Below are 18,441 nucleotides of genomic sequence, written 5' to 3'. Positions count from 1 at the left end.
TGCCCTTTGCTCGTTGGCCAAGCTGTAGTCAGTACCCAAGCTTGCGTTGAAGTCTCCAAGAAGGTACAGTCCCTCAGTGCTGGGAATTCTACTGATGGCAGTGTCAAGAGTCACATAGAATTGATCATTGACATCTGGGGTGGAGGTGACTGTCAGGACATAGATGCACATGAGATTAACTGGGCCCACGCTTATTGACAAGTGAAGAGTAAGAAGTCTCTCTGAGCCTACTGTGGGTGGTTCACTCATCTCAAGTGGCGTGTATTTTCCTGTGAAACCCACTCCATGCTCACGAGTTGCCTCTTGGGCTTTCCCCTGCCAGATGAAAGTGTAGTGTTTCTCTTTGAGGGATCCACTTTGAACGAGTCTAGTTTCTTGCAGCACAGCAATGTCCACATTGAGCCTTGTGAGTTATTTGTCTATCACAGCTGTCTTGTGTGTGTCATCAACCTGCAGAAAGTTGTCAGTAAGGCCAGGACACATGGTCCTTAGATTCCAGCTTGTGATGCGAAGGACTGGTGTCTTCTTTGTTGAGCTTGTTTTTCTTGGTGTATTGATTATCGATCCGCCTGTTGAGAGATGACTCTCTAAGCTCCAAGCACCCATTGAAGCATGCAGGTCGTGGCAGGACAGCACCTAACTGATTGGTGGATGCCCAGCTTGCAGTGGGTGGTAGCTATCCAATGAGATGCCATGTTATCTTCCACTGTCAGAAGTAACCCCTGGTGCTCATATTCTGCACCAATTGAGTGAGAGCTTATAATCGGTAACCATTTCTTCCCGCGTTGTGTTAATGTTTAAGCACAAATAGTGTCCTCTGCACGGCACATTAGTACTGAACACAAAATGGCTCATTTGGTCATGTGTTAATTATAAAATAGCTTTCTTGACCTTGTTAGTCATTACAATGAATTGAAAGATTGTGGTTCGAGTCTCTGATATTTCCACCCTTACTTCCCTCAGCAACCCAGGATGCAGCCCATTCAAACTGGGTGACTTTTCTACTGTGAGTGCTGCCAACCTTGTAATTGTCTCCTCTTTATCTATTTTCATCCTGTCCAATTTCTTCACTTCCTCCTCCTTTACTGTGACATTTGCAGCATCCGCTTATTTTGTGATACTTAATTAGTATCTCAGCCACACCCTCTGCCTCCACAGGATCTCCTAAATTAGCCACCCTTTCATTGACTGTCCATATGTTGGTAAAAGAATTCAGAGTTCCCAGTTATGTGACTCGCTAATCTTTTCTCATACATCCTCTTGCTGATCTCATTTCCTTTTTCAGCTCTCCTCTGTACTTTCTTTATTCTGCTTGTTTCTCTACTGCATATAAATCCTCACATGATTTCGATATTAATGATTTTTGAACTATTTTGTTGAAGGATTGAGTTTTGCAAATTTCTCCCTAGCTCCCCTCATGGTCAGGCAGAAAGTTTACCTGCTGTGTTTTCAAACAACAACAGCTTTATTTGAAAAGCCATTTTGACAGGCTTCCGGGTTTTAATCCAGTCACAAATTTGGTTCTGATGTCTTGTGGCTCCAGCTGTCACATGACCTGTCAGAGGATGACCTCATAATTGACCCAGTCATGGAGCTGTGGGTTGATGTTTAAATTGTTTCAAAATAATTTTCCAGAAGGACAATTAAAATGAATCGATATATAAAAGGTAGATTTTGTGCATTTGTGCTCCCAGTGGAAATTCCTGCAAGTCTGCTGGTTTTCAGAACCCCAATTCCCACGGGAAGCTCTGTGTCGGAATATGTATTCATTATATCAATATTATACAGAATCATTTCATGGGAGACCCCAGTGTGAATTGTAGACAGGTGGGTCAGTTTTAACTTTCAAATTAACACAGAAGCAAAATACTGCAGATGCTGGAAATCTGAAGTAAAAACAGAAAATGCTGGAAATACTCAGCAGGTCTGGCAGCATCTGTGGAGAGAGAAACAGAGTTAACGTTTTAGATCTGTGACCTTTCATCAGAACAGGGCTGAAATTGTTTGCGGAACAGACACGATGGGCCAAGTGGCCTCTTTCTGTGCCTTAAACTTTCTATGAGTCTAAGATTCTATGAGATTCTGGAATCAATTTCAGGGTCGACGACATTACACTCTGTAAGGATAGTAAGATGGAGATTATTAAGTACAGTGCAAGAATATAGATGCTTTTACATTATTTTAATCGAAATTGATTTAAATTTTGTGTTCACGAATCCGATCTTTTGATCACAATGACACTGATAACAATGGAAAAAGCAAGACTTGCATTTCACGACCACAGGACGTTGCAAAGCCTTTTACAGCCAATGAAGGACTTTCCAAGTGTAGTCACTGGAGTCATGTAGGAAACATGGTGGCCAATGTGTGCACAGCAAGCTCCCAGAAATAACAATGTGATAAGAACCAGATAATCTGTTTTTAAGTGATGTTGATTCAGGGTTATACAATGACCAGCATCCCAGAAATAATTCCCCTTCCATTCTCTGAAATAGTGCCATGGTACCTTTCACATCCGACTGAGAGGGCAGAGGGATCCTCAGTTTTCTGTCTCACCTGAAAAACAGCATTTCTGATAGTGCAGCACTGCCTTCGTACTGGACTGGAGTGTCAGCCATTTTTAAAGGCTGTTAGTCCCACTGGAAAATATTTAAAGGAAGATTAAATGAAATGAAATAAATACATTGCTTTTGCGTCTCTCCCATCCCCCCAATAACAGTTAAATTAATTATTTGCCCTTTCCCTCCCAAAACCTACCTTTACCATCTGACCTTCCGCCCAAAACTGCACAAACTGTAAACTATAACCCTTCCCACCATCCCCTACACCCATGACATTAATTTGACTCCGTCCCCCCACCCCCACACTGAGAAATTTAACTTCTCCCCCCTCCCCACCAGTGTTGCACCTCATTTCCCCGGATGGGGCTCCGAAGGCACGGCAGTGCCGGCCACTGGGCTGAAGATCGCAGCTGGATATCAGGAAGTGATGGGATAATAATGAAAGCAGGTTTGTGGTCCCGTTGACGAGCGGTGGGGTGTCCCCCACAAGGCCTCGCCGTCGCCGGCAATATCGAGCCAGGCCCTGCCGGCGTTGATGTCCGTGGCGGGCCTCATCCGGGGCCATCTTCAGGCGGCTCCCACCCCACCCCCACCACAGATCTCGACGTCGAAGGCTCTATAGAATCCAGCCCATTGTTTCTGTCAATCTCAACTCCACAAGGATTTGCCTGTTAATTGTAGAAAAATTAAAGCTCTATAACCTTTTGATAAAAGGGGGTTCAAATCCATTTCCAAACAAATGATCGTTCTCATTGTATCGAGAACATGTTTTCTTACATGCAAACATACCAATTAGGAGCAGGAGTAGACCACTTGGCCCCTCGAGCCTGCTCCACCATTCAATAAGATCATGGCTGATCTGATTGTAACCTCAACTCCACATTCCCACCTGCCCCCGATAACCTTTCATCCCCTTGTTTATCAAGAATCTATCTACCAAAGCCTTAAAATATTTCAGAATTTCTGCCGTCCAGCAACTCTCACTTTATTTCCTGGATTTCACCGAAAAAATGTATTTCCACACTTTAGATATCCTGTACTTCATTACTGTTTTTGCTCTCTGGGGATTTCCCTTTAATTATATTCAGCGCTGGTATTTTACTGCCACACACTGACTGAAAGTGTCCCATCTTTCTGCAGGAAAAACACTCAGCTTCTTTGGCGAGGCAGTTTTCCCACTTGTGTCTCTCTCGGCCACACCTACTGCAATTGGTTGCAGCTACCACGAGATGCTCTTCCCGTCTTTCTTGTCTTTTACCCCTAATATTTCCTTTTGTTTTCTGAACAAATTCAATTGAGTCTGCAACTCTCGAGATCAGACTCTCCCTGTCCCCTCGAACAACGGATTGGTTAAACTTTCTAACCTCTGTTTGTCTGCTCAATTGAAACTCTTTCGTTAATGTGAGATCAGCCCTGGACTGCAGATGATCTGAAAGGGTGTTGTCTAATGCCCTGAACACAATCCTGTCTCCATTCAGCTCTTCCCTTAAGTTGCGCTATTCACAATCCTCCGTGAGATTGTACAAGTCATTGATAAATGAATGAATACTCTCCCCTTTCTGTTTTGTACGCTTATTAAATTCAAAGTGATCTCTGACAATGCAGCAGCCAGCCGACGTCATCAGAGCGCTCCAAGCTGCGCACATGCACAAACAGTCTCCTGCGCTCTGAGATGCTGCGCATGCTCAGCCTACGTCTTCCAGGACGAAGTGGCGCATGCGCGGGAAAACACTCCACGCCCTCTCAGCCACTCACTCCAGGCCGCTCACTGCCCGCTCCTCGCTCCCCCGCTCCCCCGCCCTCCGGCCGCTTGATACACCCCCACCCCCGCTCTGCCCTCTCTCCGTCCACTCACGCCCCACTTCCCCCCCACGTCCCTCCAGACACTAGCTCGAAGTCATGCTGCTTCCCTCCTCTCGGCCTCTCGCTCCAACATTCGATCATTCTTCACCGCACCACCCGATAAAGCAAGGCGATCCTCGAGGGGTGATGGGGCAATGTTGGAGCGAGTGGCCGAGAGGAGGGAAGCGGCAGAGCCCATGGCCTGGAGTGTGAGCGGCCAGAGAGCAGGATGGGGGTGGTGGTGGGCGAAGCGGGGAGTGAGCAGTCAGAGAGTGGGATGGGGGGAAGCGGGGAATGATCGACCGGAGAATGGGATGGCGCTGTTTAGAGGGGATTTGAGGAAAAAATGTTTCATCTCGAGGGTGGTTGGAATCTGGAACACATTGCCTCAAGGAGTGGGAGAGGCAGGATCCCTCACAACATTTAAGAAGTATCTGGATGAGCACTCAAAACGCCACAAAATACAAGGCTACGGCCACGTGCTGGCAAATGGAATTAGAATAGATAGGTACTTGATGGCTGGCACGGACCTGATGGCCGAAGGGCCTGTTTCTGTGCTGTATAACTCTCTGACTCTATGAAACCTCACTGAATTACAGAGGGTGTGCAGCACTGTCAGAGGTGCTGTCCTTCTGATGAGACTTCAAACAGTGCAACGTTCTCCGAGTATCAACCAAAACATGTCCATTGTGTAGATATGTGCCAAATTTGCTTTTGAAATGACAGTCACTGCTCCGAAAGTAATTCACTTCAGGTGAATTAAGATGACTTGGTACTATATAACTGGTGAATGCACAAGAAGGAGCGGGGGACTGCTGGGGGTGGGACGGAGGCGGCGATGGCAACCTTTGAGGGGATTTTTGGGTCGACATTGTTTTCTGTGAGAAATTGAGTAGCTCCATATTTAATCCTGGCAGCTGCCTGAATGTCACAGACAGTGACATTTCAGTGGAAGAGGCTGCATTTGCGCATGTGCTAGTACAGCGTCACCTGGTGGTTGCGTTGTCAGCAAACGCAGCGTTTTAACTTTGGCTCCACGATGACATATTTTTCAATAGGTCTTGAGTGCCTTAATAACTTCTTCACACTTAGCCTTCTGTTCTTCATGAGGATGTTGCATACACACTCCCTCCATTGCAGACAATAGCGTACTGACCTGTTCCATGTCTGGCTTCTGCACGAGACCCGATGCACTACGATACCTTGCAAACCTCTGGAACCATCTGGGCCACTCCTCGGCTTGGTTCAGTCCAGTGACCTTTTCAAAGGTACAGGCAAAGATTTCTCCATCTTCACTTTGGTTTACTGTGGCCCCCATATAATATTCTGATATCTGTCAACAATTTATAAGAGTCTGACGGTTAAAATAACCTGAGTTTACTCTGCACACCTTGCATTGAATGTTTCATCCACAACTCTCCATGAGGTGCCGTCCAGATTATATTAAGTCACTTCCTGTGATGATGCACATAGTCTATTTATATAATCTGCCCAGTTACAACCCAATGTCCACTCTTATATGATTGTACAGATGTGAGAAAAGCTGAGGATGGGAATGGAACGTCTGAATGAAGATTTCATGATGCTGATGATGTAAATGAGGCTGATCTGTTACCCATTCCACAATCCCTCTTCATTTCTGTGCATGTTTCTCGATGTTGTTTCAACCAAATTGAAAAAGAATCACAAATCCTCCTCTGGAGCCTCAGATATTCATTAACAAAAGGCATGGTGGCCAAGTGGTAAGACGTCAGTCTCGTAAACTGAAGATCACTGGCTCAATCCCTGCTCATGCCTTATGATTAGTTTCTCACTTTAAATGTGATGTTTTCCTGAAGGATGCCCATTGCGTTTGCTTTCCCCTGATTGTTTTGACCATCTGGAAATCCGTGTCATGTCGCACTTCATCCTGGACACTGGGAAGAACATGAGGAGTAGCCACATGGTCCCTCGAACCTTCTCTGCCAGTTCACAATGCTTCCAATTTTTGTATCATCCATAAAATTTGAAATTCTGCCCTGAACACCAAGGTATTAATACACATCAGGAAAGGCAAGCGTCCCAACACTGACTCCTGGGGAACTCCACTACAAACCTTCCTCTAGCCCGAAGAACATCCATTGCTCACTACTCTTTGTTTCCTGTCACTCAGCCAATTCCATATCCATGTTACGACTGTCCTTTTTATTCCAGGAGTTATAACTTTGCTCACAAGTCTGTTGTGTTGCATTGTATCAAACTCCTTTTGAAAGTCGATAAAAGCAAAATACTGCAGATGCTATAAATCTGAAATATAAATAAAAAGTACTGGAAATACTCAGCAGATCTGGCAGCATCTGTGGAGAGAGAAACAGAGTTAATGATTCAGGTCAGTGAACTTTCAGATGCTGCCAGACCTTTTGAAAGTCCATGTACACCACATCAACAGCATTGCCCTCATCATCCCTCTCTGTTACCTCATCCAAAAACTCCAGCAGGACAGTTAAACATGATTTTCCCTTAAGAAATCCATGCTGGCTTTCTTGAATTAACCCACATTTATCCATGGGACTATTAATTTTGTCCCGAATTATTCTTTCGCGAAGTTTTCCCACCTCCGAAATTGAACTGACTGGGGAGTGAGACGAGGTGAGTTGCTCTAACAGAGAGCCAGCACGGGTTCGACAGGCCGAATGGCCTCCTTCTGTGCTGTAGCCATTCTATGATTGTATGATTCTAGCAACAACTGTTGGTGGAGAGGCAGTGATGCAGGAATGGGTTGACAGAAAGGGGAAAGTCTGGGCTGGTGTGTGTTCGGGTTTGTGAATAAAGGTGATTTGGAAGCTGTGTTCCAAATTGAAGTGTTCATTGGAAGCAAGACGTTGATGTAAAAAATAAAGAGTAAAACGTGTCAAGATGAAGCGTGGTGTGATTGAGGATAGCAGTAAATATTGTGTTGGTGAATTATTTGTGTTAATAAACTTCCACTGCGCCCTTTGCTGCAGGCTGCTGTTTATATCCAGCTGTGTATTAATGCCTTGTATTAGCGAGAAAAATGTTTGTTTCAACGCTGTTTATAAAACAATAGCATTGCACTCAAACCGTCCCAGACATAGCAACACACGTACAAAAGCAAAATACTGCAGATGCTGGAAATCTGAAACATAAACAGAAAATGCTTGAAATAGTCAGCAGGTCTGGCGGCATCTGTGGAGAAAGAAACAAAGTTAATGTGAGCTGACGAAACAGACCTGAACTGTTAACTGTTTCTTTCTCCACAGATGCTGCCAGACCAACTGAGCATTTCCAGCATTTTCTGTTTTTATTACAGCAACACATGTGTTGGGAGGCTCAGCCTGGCTACACAATGTTACAAGGACGCTGAGTAACACCATCGACAACGGGACAGAGAGAAAAACACACAGAAAACCAACAGACTGTGAGGAAGCAAAAGTGAGGGACAGATAGAGAGAGATAGACAACGAGACTGAGATGGAGAAACAAGGCATTTGTATGATTGTATTCTCCCTGTTGTCTAAAGGTATTTCCTGTTGTGTAAATATGTTTTCTGTTGTGTAAAGATGTACCCTGTTGTTGCGTAAAGGTTTCCCCTGTTATTGTTTTATTTTCTGTTCCTGACCGTCTACTCACTGTGACCATTTGTCCTGGTTTTATTGTGGCCAACATCACCATCTGGTGGTGGAAAGGAGGCTCTGCAGGAAGGGGTTGACAAAGTGGGAGAGACTCAGCTGGTCCGTGTTTGCAGCTTGTGTTCGTGTGAGCAAAAGTGATTTGTTACTGATTGATGTGTTCACTGGAAGGAAAAAGCTCATCGCAATAGAGTGCCTTTGGAAGCATCTTGTTATTATGGGTAAACACTTGATGTTTTGAAAGTGAACGGTTTGTATTATTACGAAGCATAAATAGCAGAGAACGGTTTCCATCCATCGACATCTGGGTTATGGGCCCAGCACGCTTCTGCTGCGCCACTCTGCGAACTGCTGTTTTAGATTTTAGCTGCCCATTAGTGAACTATGTTCTTTTCCCCAATGTTTTTATAAAAATAGGATTGTAGTCGGATTTCTCTAGAATCCCGGACTCAGCAACACACGTGCTGACGGACTCACCCTCACTGCACAATGACACAAGGACACTGAGTAACAGCACCGACAATGAGGCAGGCAGAGAAAGACACACAGGAAATCAGGAAGATATTATCAGGATCCAAAAAGGAACAGACAGAGAAAGGTACTGAGCAAACCAGCAAGAGACAGCGAAAGACCAATGATTTATGTAATCATGTTCTCTGTTGTGTAAAGATGTCCCCTGTGTTCTTTTAAAGATATTTCCTGCTGTGTAAAATGTGCTGACGGACACACCCTCACCGCGCAATGACACAATCTTTGGCCTCCTTGTCTCGAGAGACAATGGGAAAGCGCCTGGAGGTGGTCAGTGGTTTGTGAAGCAGCACCTGGAGTGGCGATCAAGGCCAATTCTAGAGTGACAGACTCTTCCACAGGTGCTGCAGATAAAATTCGTTGTCGGGGCTGTTACACAGTTGGCTCTCTCCTTGCGCTTCTGTCTTTTTTCCTCCCAACTGCTTCGATTCACCACACTTTAGCCCCGCCTTTCTGGTCGCCCGCCAGCTCTGGCGATCGCTGGCAACTGACTCCCACGACTTGTGATCAATGTCACAGGACTTCATGTCGTGTTTGCAGACGTCTTCAAAGCGGAGCCATGGACGGCCGGTGGGTCTGGTACCAGTGACGAGCTCGCTGTACAATGTGTCCTTGGGGATCCTGCCATCTTCCACGCGGCTCACATGGTCAAGGCATCTCAGGCGCCGCTGGCTTAGTAGTGTGTATATGCTGGGGATGTTGGCCGCCTCGAGGACCTCTGTGTTGGAGATACGGTCCTGCCACCTGATGACACACAAGGACACTGAGTAACAGCACCGAAAATGAGGCAGGCAGAGAAAGACACACAGAAAACCAGGCCGAGAACATGAGGACCCAGAAAGGAACAGACAGAGAAAGACACACAGAAAACCAGGAAGAGATTATCAGGATCCAGAAAGGAACAGGCAGAGAAAGGTACTGAGCAAACCAGCAAGAGACAGCGCAAGACCGATGATTTATGGAATCATGTTCTCTGTTGTGTAAAGATGTCCCCTGTGTTCTTTTATAGATATTTCCTGCTGTGTAATATGTTCTCTGTTGTGTAACTATATTCGCTGTTGTGTAAAGATGTTCTCTGTTATTGTGTAAAATGGTTCCCTGTTGTGTAAAGATCTTCTCAGTTGTGTAAATATGATCCGTCTTGTGTAAAAGTGTTCCCGGTTGTTTAAATAATGTAATGTAGAGCTGAGTCTGCACTAATGGAATTGCTACAGTATCTTCCAGTCTGATACTGTATGAGGGCTCGAATGTGATCCAAAGCACAGTCTATACAAATTAAATTGCTATTGTATCTTTCAGTTTCACAATCCGGGGGAGTTTAAACTGAATTCTCAGTTTGTATCTCAGGTTATACTATCTTTCAGATTCTCTCAATCTGATATCGCACTTGAGATTTAGGTTTAAGAAAGGATATACTGGCATTGGAGGCAACTCAAAAGAGATTCACTCAGCTGATTCCTGGGATGAAGGGGTTGACTTATGAAGAACGGCTAAACAGGTTATTCATTACAGTTTAGAAAAATGAGGGGTGATCTTATTGAAACGTACAAGATTCTGAGGGGGCTTAACAGGGTGAAGAAGGGTCTCTGATCTGAAACATTAACTCTGCTTCTCTCTTCAAGGATACTGCCAGACCTGCTGAGTATTTCCAGCATTTCCTGTTTTTATTAACAGGGTAGATGTTGAGAAGATGTTTCCACTAGTGGGGGAATCTCAAACGAGGCGACATAGTTACAGAATAAGGGGACACGCATTTAAAACTGAGATGCAAAGGAATTTATTCTCTCAGAGGGTAGTGAATGTCTGGAATTATCTACCCCAGACAGTTGTGGAGACTAGATCACTGAAAGTATTTAAAGAGGAAGTAGATAGATCTTTGAAATATTGGGGAGTTGAGGGCTATGAAGAGCTGGCATGAAAGAGGAGTTGAGGTCTGGGATAGAACAGCCATGATCTTACTGAATGACGGGGCAGGCTTGAGGGACCGAATGGCCTACTCCTGCTCCTATTTCTTATGTTATGTTATGTCTAATGTATATGTCAGGATGCACTATGGGAATTAATACTGAAACTTACAAACTCATAACGTGTGTAAATATTGGGCTGATATTTAACTTGAATCTCAGAGTACATTATTGTGGTTAATTCTGTAACTTTCAAATCGGAACTATATGCTATAATGAAAACAAGAAATGCTGGAAATACTCAGCAGGTCTGGCAGCATCTGTGGAGAGAGAAGCAGAGTTAACTTTTCAGGTCAGTGACCTTTCATCAGATGAGAAACTGATCAATCCACTGCTACAATAACTCCATCTCTGACTCCCTCCTGACAGTAACTAGTCCTTTCACAGAGACTGTGGGTGGTTCTGAAAAGAGCCTTTGGGTTATGAAATTATATTTTTCCACTTTACTTTTTCTGGGAGTTCTGAGCGCTGAGAATGATTCTCACTGATATGTACAGGGCAACAGACCGACTGATTTGGCATAACGGTGTAAGTAATGTTTGGGCTAACTCATGGCATCAGGTCAAACATGGGCAAGGAAACCTCCTGCTGATTACCACCTACCATCCCCTCCCAACCACCCCCTCTCCCCGCCCCTCAGCTGATGAGTCAGTACTTCTCTATGTTGATCACCACTTGGAGGGAGCACTGAGGTGGAACAGGGCACAGAATGTAATCTGGCTGGGGGATTTCAATGTCCATCACCATGAGTGGCTCGGTAGCACCACTACTGACCATGCTGGCCGAGTCCTAAAGGACATAGCTGCTCGACTGGGTCTGCAGTAGGTGGTGAGGGAACTAACAAGAGGGAAAAATATACTTGACCTCATCCTCACCAATCTGCCTGCCGCAGATGCATCTGTCCATGACAGTATTGGTAGGAGTAACCACTGCACAGTCCTTGTGGAGATGAAGTCCCGTCTTCACATTGAGGATACCCTGCATTGTGTTGTGTGCCACCACCACTGTGCTGAATGGGATAGATTTTGAACAGATCTAGCAATGCGTATCTGGGCATCTCTGAAGCATTGTGGACCATCAGCAGCGGCAGAATTGTACTCAACCACAATATGTAACCTCATGGCCCGGCATATTCCCCCACTCTAACATTACCAACAAGCTGGGGACCAACCCTAATTCAATGAAGATTGCAGGAGTGCATGCCAGGAGCAGCACCAGGCATACCTTGAAATGAGGCGTCAGCCTGATGAAGCTGCAGCCCAGGACTACTTTCATGCCAAACAGCAGAAGCAGCATGTAATAGACAGGGCTAAGTGATCCCACAACCAACGGATCAGATCTACACGCTGCCACATCCAATGATGAATGGTGGTGGACAATTAAACAACGAACAGGAGAAGGTGTCTCCACAAATATCCCCATCCTCAATGATGGAGGAGCCCAGCACATCAGTGCAAAAGACAAGGATGAAGAATTTGAAACAATCTTCAGCCAGAAGTGCCGAGTGGATTATCCACCTCGGCCTCCTTCTGAAGTCCCCAGCATCACAGATGCCAGTCTTCAGCCAATTCAATTCACTCCAGGTGATATCAAGAAATGAATGAAGGCATTGGATACAGCAAAGGCTACGGGTCCTGGCAATATTCTGGCAATGGTACTGAAGACCTGTGTTCCAGAACTTGCTGCACCCCTAGCCAAGCTGTTCCAGTACAGCTACAACACTGGCATCTACTCGGCAATGTGGAAAATTGCCCAGGTATGTCCTGTACACAAACAGCAGGACAATTCCAACCCAGCCAATTTCTGCCTCATCAGTCAACTCTCAATCATCAGCATAGTGATGGAAGATGTCATCGACGGGGCACTTGCTTTGCAATAACCTGTTCAGTGACGCTCAGTTGGATTCCGCCAGGGCCATTCAGCTCCTGACGTCATTACAGCCTTGGTTCAAACAAGGACAAAAGAGCTGAACTCAAGAGGTGAGGTGAGAGTGTCTGCCCTTGACATCAAGGTAGCATTTGACTGAGTATGGCATCGAGGAGCCAGAGCAAAACTGGAGTCAATTGGAATCAGGAGGAAAACTCTCCACTGGTTGGAATCGTACCTAGCACAAAGGAAGATGGTTGTGATTGTTGGAGGACAATCATCTGAGCTCCAGGACATCACTGCTGGGGTTCCTCAGGGGAGTATCCTCGGCCCAACCTTCTTCAGCTACTTCATCAGTGACCTTGCTTCAGTCATAAAATCAGAAGTGGGGATGTTCACTGATGATTGCACAAGGTTCAGCACCATTCGCAACTCCTCAGATACTGAAGAAGTTTGTGCAGAAATGCAGCAAGACCTGGACAATATCCAGGCTTGGGCTGATAAGTGGCAAGTAACATTCGTGCCACACAAGTGCCAGGCAATGACCATCTCGAACAAGAGAGAATCTAACCATCTCCCATTGACATTCAACGGCATTGCGATCGCTGAATCCCCCACTATCAACTTCCTGGGGGTTCCCATTGACCAGAAACTGAACGGGAGTAGCCTTATAAATAGTGTGACTACAAGAACTGGTCAGAGGGTAGGAATCATGCGGTGAGTAGCTCACCTCCTGACTCCCCAAGCCTGTCCACCATTTCCAAGGCACAAGTCTGGAGTGTGATGGAATACTATCCACTTGCCCGGATGGGTGCATCTCCAACAGCATTCAAGAAGCTCGACACCATCCAGGACAAAGCAACACGCTTGATTGGCACCCAGTCCATAACATTCACTCCCGCCACCACTGACGTACAGTAGCAGCAGTGTGTACCATCTGCATGATGCACTGCAACAATGCACCAAGGCTACTCAGGCAGCACCTTCCAAACCTGCATCCTCTACCGCCTAGAAGGATAAGGGCAGCAGATGCATGGAAACACCACCACCTGAAAGTTCTCCTCCAAGCTACACATCATCCTGACTTGGAAATATATCGCCATTCCTTCACTGGCGCTGGGTCAAAATACTGGAACTCCCTTCCTAATAGCACTGTCGGTGTACCTACTCCACATGGACTGCAATGGTTCAAGAAGGAAGCTCACCACCACCTTCTCATGGGCAATTAGAGATGGGCAATAAATGCTGGCCTGGCTGGCGACGTCCACATCCCATGAAACAAATAATTAAATACAATAACAGCTCATCTCAATTCCTAGTATTTCTAAATCCCACCAGACCAACATAAGCTGAACAATTATTGCATGTTGTGATTGACGGTCTGGTCTGTAAACTGCACTGTATCACAGATTGCTGACATTTGCTAACTGGAAGTGAGAACTGCAAAATCGGGACAGTAGTTCACATAGTCTGTCAGTGTGAAAGAATCAGGCAATGTGAGGTAATAGAATTTGTCTGTAAATGTTACACTCATATTGCTTTATATTTTTATATTGAAAATAAAAGTAATCATTTCATGAAAATAGTGACATGTTGTCCAAACTTTGGTAGCCAGTTGTTTTCCTCTTGCACTCAGTAGGGCAATCCACAAGAATACCAATTTAAGGGAAAACAACAACTTTCTTCTGTATGAGAAGAGAGTGCTGATTGGTTGGCAAGTGAACTCTGATTGGTAGAGGCATTGCCATTCAGAATGCAACAGTTTATGGTGACTGACAGATAACTGCCCAGCTTTGTTTGAAATTTAAACCAGGCAGCTTGACTCTGATTGGTCAAGGCATTGCCCTGAGGAATGAGCCAGTGAATGGCTTTCACTTATTTTGTTTAGCTGAAACTGGCACAATGTGTGTGCATGTTCTTTCTGTCTGCAAAGAACAGGGACCTGTGTTTTAATATATGTAGCTTACAGTACACCCCAGTGCACCACACTGCGAGCCCTACTGACAGTCTTAAACTGATTGTCTGTAATTCTTAGCACACTGAGAATTATTTAGCAAATGTTGTCCGATTGTGGAATCACATCTCATGTTGGATACTGTGTTTTGAGTTTTGCAAGCACGGGTTGGTTGGGTAGGGCCCATTGCGAACAGCGGAAGGGGCATGTTATTTGATACAATCCGCCAGTTTTGGGATGTACGGTCTAGAAACCTAGCATCACACTGGTATTGAAATTCATATATCACGTTACTTATTTGTGTGATGGGCAGGACGTCTCTTTTGCTTGACAGCAGCATCCTGTTAGTGGCGAACACCACACTTGTTGCCACTGCATAGTAACAGCAGGAAACAGCTCGCTTCACCTGTTACTCAAATACTGGGGATATATTACCTTTCCAGGGTAATTTGAGGGAGACTGGGCACTTTTCAGGGCTCAAAATTACGTCCTTCAGCCCTTTTATAGGTTTGTGTGATATACAGTGAGAAATGATCTGATCAGTGTAGCCATTGTAATGCAGGAAGTCTTTGAATCGTCCTATTTCAGCATCAAGCTTGCATGGTGAGCAAATGGCTCAGCCCTATTTATGAGGTTGTCGATAAGACCAATCTTATAGCGCGTGGAACTGTAATAATCCCAACGCGTGTATTGACCAGTGAAGGTAGGTTTGCGGTCGACCGTGGTAGAAAACCCCTTAGCAGATTTCTCAACTAGTACGTCAAGGAAAGGGAGCTCTTTGACTGCTCCATTCCAAAGGTGAATTTAAGTGTAGGATGGAGCCCATGAAGTTGTGCAAGGAAATTATTTCATGCAGCTGCGGATTCAAATATAGCAAATGTATCATCTACATATTGGAAATATGCAAGAGGTAGGAGGTTAGATGTCGTTCCCTTGAAAACAGGTTTGTCATGGAATCCAACAAAGATGTTTGTGAGAGCTGGGCCGAGAGGGGATCCCATGGCAACACCAGCGATACATGGTGTCAATAAAACTGAACTCAACTGTGCAAGTTGCCGAGTTCATAAGTTCAATGAACACGGATTTACACAATGGTGACGGGTCTAGATCACCATGATATAGCACTGCAGTGCAAATATCTATGGCTTCCTGAAGTGGTACATTGGTGAATAGGCTAGCAATGTCAAATGAGCACATGGACACGGCATTGCTATCGATATGCAAGTCCTGTATGGTCTTCACAAATGTGAAGTAATCCTTCACCGTGTATGTGGAGAACTTGCTCAAAAACTGGTTGTAGCAATTCGCCCAACCATTTGGCAAATTCATTTCAGGATACTATTTGCATTACTTCAAATAAAGAAAACACAACGACACAAAGAATTGAGCACAACGCTGAAAGTTTCACAGCAAATAGTCAAATGGGAAAAGGATGAAATACAGAAAGAAAAAGCCTAAAATACTGAAAACACTCAGCCAGTCCGGAAACAACTGTGGAGAAGAGAAGCTCGGGTTAGTGGTCCAGTTCTGTGACCCTTCAATAGACCTGAAGCATTGCTCCTACCTTCCTCTCTCCACAGATACTGCTGGAACTGCTGAGTGTTTCCAGAATCTTCTGTTGTTATTTAGATTTCCAGTGTGTGCAGTATTTCTCTTTTTGAAAATGAAATATTCCCTGAGAGGAATGGAACTTAACATAAAAAAATAGGAGCAGGCCATTCGGCCCATCGAAATAGCTCTGCCATTCAATAAGATCACAGCTGATCTCCTGCATCAACTCCATGTTACCACACTAGCACAGATCCCTTGATTCCCTTAGTATCCAAAAACCTATCGATCTCTCTCTTGGATATACCCAATGATTGAGCATCCACAGCTCTGGAGTCATAGAGAGATACAGCACTGAAACAGGCCCTTCAGCCCACCGAGTCTGTGCCGACCAACAACCACCCATTTATACTAATCCTACATTCATCCCATATTCCCTACCACATCCCCACCATTCTCCTACCACCTGTCTACACTCGGGGCAATTTACAATGGCCAATTTACCTATCAACCTGCAAGTCTTTGGCTGTGGGAGGAAACCGGAGCACCCGGCGGAAACCCACGCCGTCACAGAGAGAACTTGCAAACTCCGCACAGGCAATACCCTGAACGGAACCGAGGTCACTGGAGCTGTGAGGCTGCGGTGATAAACACTGCGCGCAGAGAATATCCAAAGATTCACAATGCTTTGAGTGAAAAAAAAATTCTCCTCTTCTCAGTCCGAAATGATTGAGCCATTTATACTGAGACAGTGATCCCTAGTTCTAGATTCCCCAGCCAGAGGAAACATCCTCCCAGCATTTACCCTGTTAAATCCCTTAAGATTTTTAGGTGCCAGTAAGATTACCTCTCAGTCTTCTAAATTCTGAGGAATATTTTTTTTTTATTTCCAAAATATACTTTATTCATAAAAATCTGTAAAAATTACATTGCCAAACAGTTTCAAAACAGCACCAAAAAATACAAACATTGCAAGGGAGATCAGTTTCCTTCTATACTATCATGAGTTTCTTCACAACCCTTCCGTTTCACAACTGTCATGCCAATTACAGTTTTACATTTACAGCAATTGAAAATATTAACGATACAGTTCGAGGGGTTTCCCATGGATCCAGCCCCTCAGTTCAGCTTGGTGGGGGAGACCTTACACTGTGGTCTTTCCCCATTGAGCCTTTGCTGCGGCTGCCCCAAGCTTTAGTGCGTCCCTAAGCACGTAGTCCTGGACCTTGGAATGTGCCAGTCTGCAACATTCGGTGGTGGACAACTCTTTGCGCTGGAAGACCAGCAAGTTTCGGGCAGACCAAAGGGCGTCTTTCACCGAATTGATAGTCCTCCAGCAGCAGTTGATGTTTGTCTCGGTGTTCGTCCCTGGGAACAGCCCGTAGAGCACAGACTCCTGTGTTGCAGAGCTGCTTGGGATGAACCTCGACAAAAACCACTGCATCTCTTTCCACACCTGCTTTGCGAAAACACATTCCAGGAGGAGGTGGGCGACCGTCTCTTCCCCATCACAGCCAACGCGGGGGCAATGTGCGGCGGGGGCCAGACGTCGGGTGTGCATGAACGATCTGACGGGGAGGGCCCTTCTCACCACCAGCCAAGCTACATCTTGGTGCTTGTTTGAAAGTTCTGGTGATGAGGCATTCCGCCAAATGACTTTGACGGTCTGCTCGGGGACCCATCCGACAGGATCCACCGTCTCCTTTTCCCGTAGGGCCTTGAGGACATTCCGTGCAGACCACTGCCTGATGGACCAGTGGTCAAAGGTGTTTTCCGGCAGAAACTGCTCTACGAATGATAGGTGGTACGGCACGGTCCAACTGCATGGAGCGTTCCGCGGCAATGTGGCCAAGCCCATCCTTCACAACACCGGGGACAGATAGAACCTCAGCACGTAGTGACACTTGGAGTTTGCGTACTGGAGGTCTACACACAGCTTGATGCAGCCGCACATGAAGGTGGTCATCAGGATGAGGGCCACGTAGGGAACATTTTTCCCGCCCTTGTCCAGAGATTTGAACATCGTGTCCATCCGGACCCGGTCCATTTTAGATCCCCAGATGAAGCAGGAAATGGCTCGGGTGACTGCCACAGCGCAGGAGTGGGGTACGGGCCAGACCTGCGCCACGCAGAGCAACAACGCGAGCGGCTCGCACCTGATGACCAGGTTCTTACCCACAATGGAGAGAGATCGCTGCCCCCACATGCCCAACTTTTTTCGTACCTTGGCTACCCGCTCCTCCCATGTTTTGGTGCACGCCCCGGCATTTCCGAACCATATCCCCAGCACCTTCAGGTAGTCTGACCTGACGGTGAAGGGGACAATGGATCGGTCAGCCCAGATCCCAAAGAACATGGCCTCACTCTTGCCGTGGTTAACTTTGGCTCCCGAGGCCAGTTCGAGCTGGTCGCAGATGCTCATCAGTCTGTGCACAGACAGCGGATCCGAGCAGAAGACGGCGACGTCATCCATGTGCAGGGAGGTTTTATCCTGAGTGCCTCCGCTACCTGGGATTGTCACCCTTCTTATGCTCGCATCCTTCCTAATA

The sequence above is a fragment of the Heterodontus francisci genome, unplaced genomic scaffold, assembly GCF_036365525.1.
Source record: "Heterodontus francisci isolate sHetFra1 unplaced genomic scaffold, sHetFra1.hap1 HAP1_SCAFFOLD_99, whole genome shotgun sequence".
Classification (NCBI taxonomy): Eukaryota; Metazoa; Chordata; class Chondrichthyes; order Heterodontiformes; family Heterodontidae; genus Heterodontus; species Heterodontus francisci.
This window is presented reverse-complemented; position numbering follows the sequence as displayed.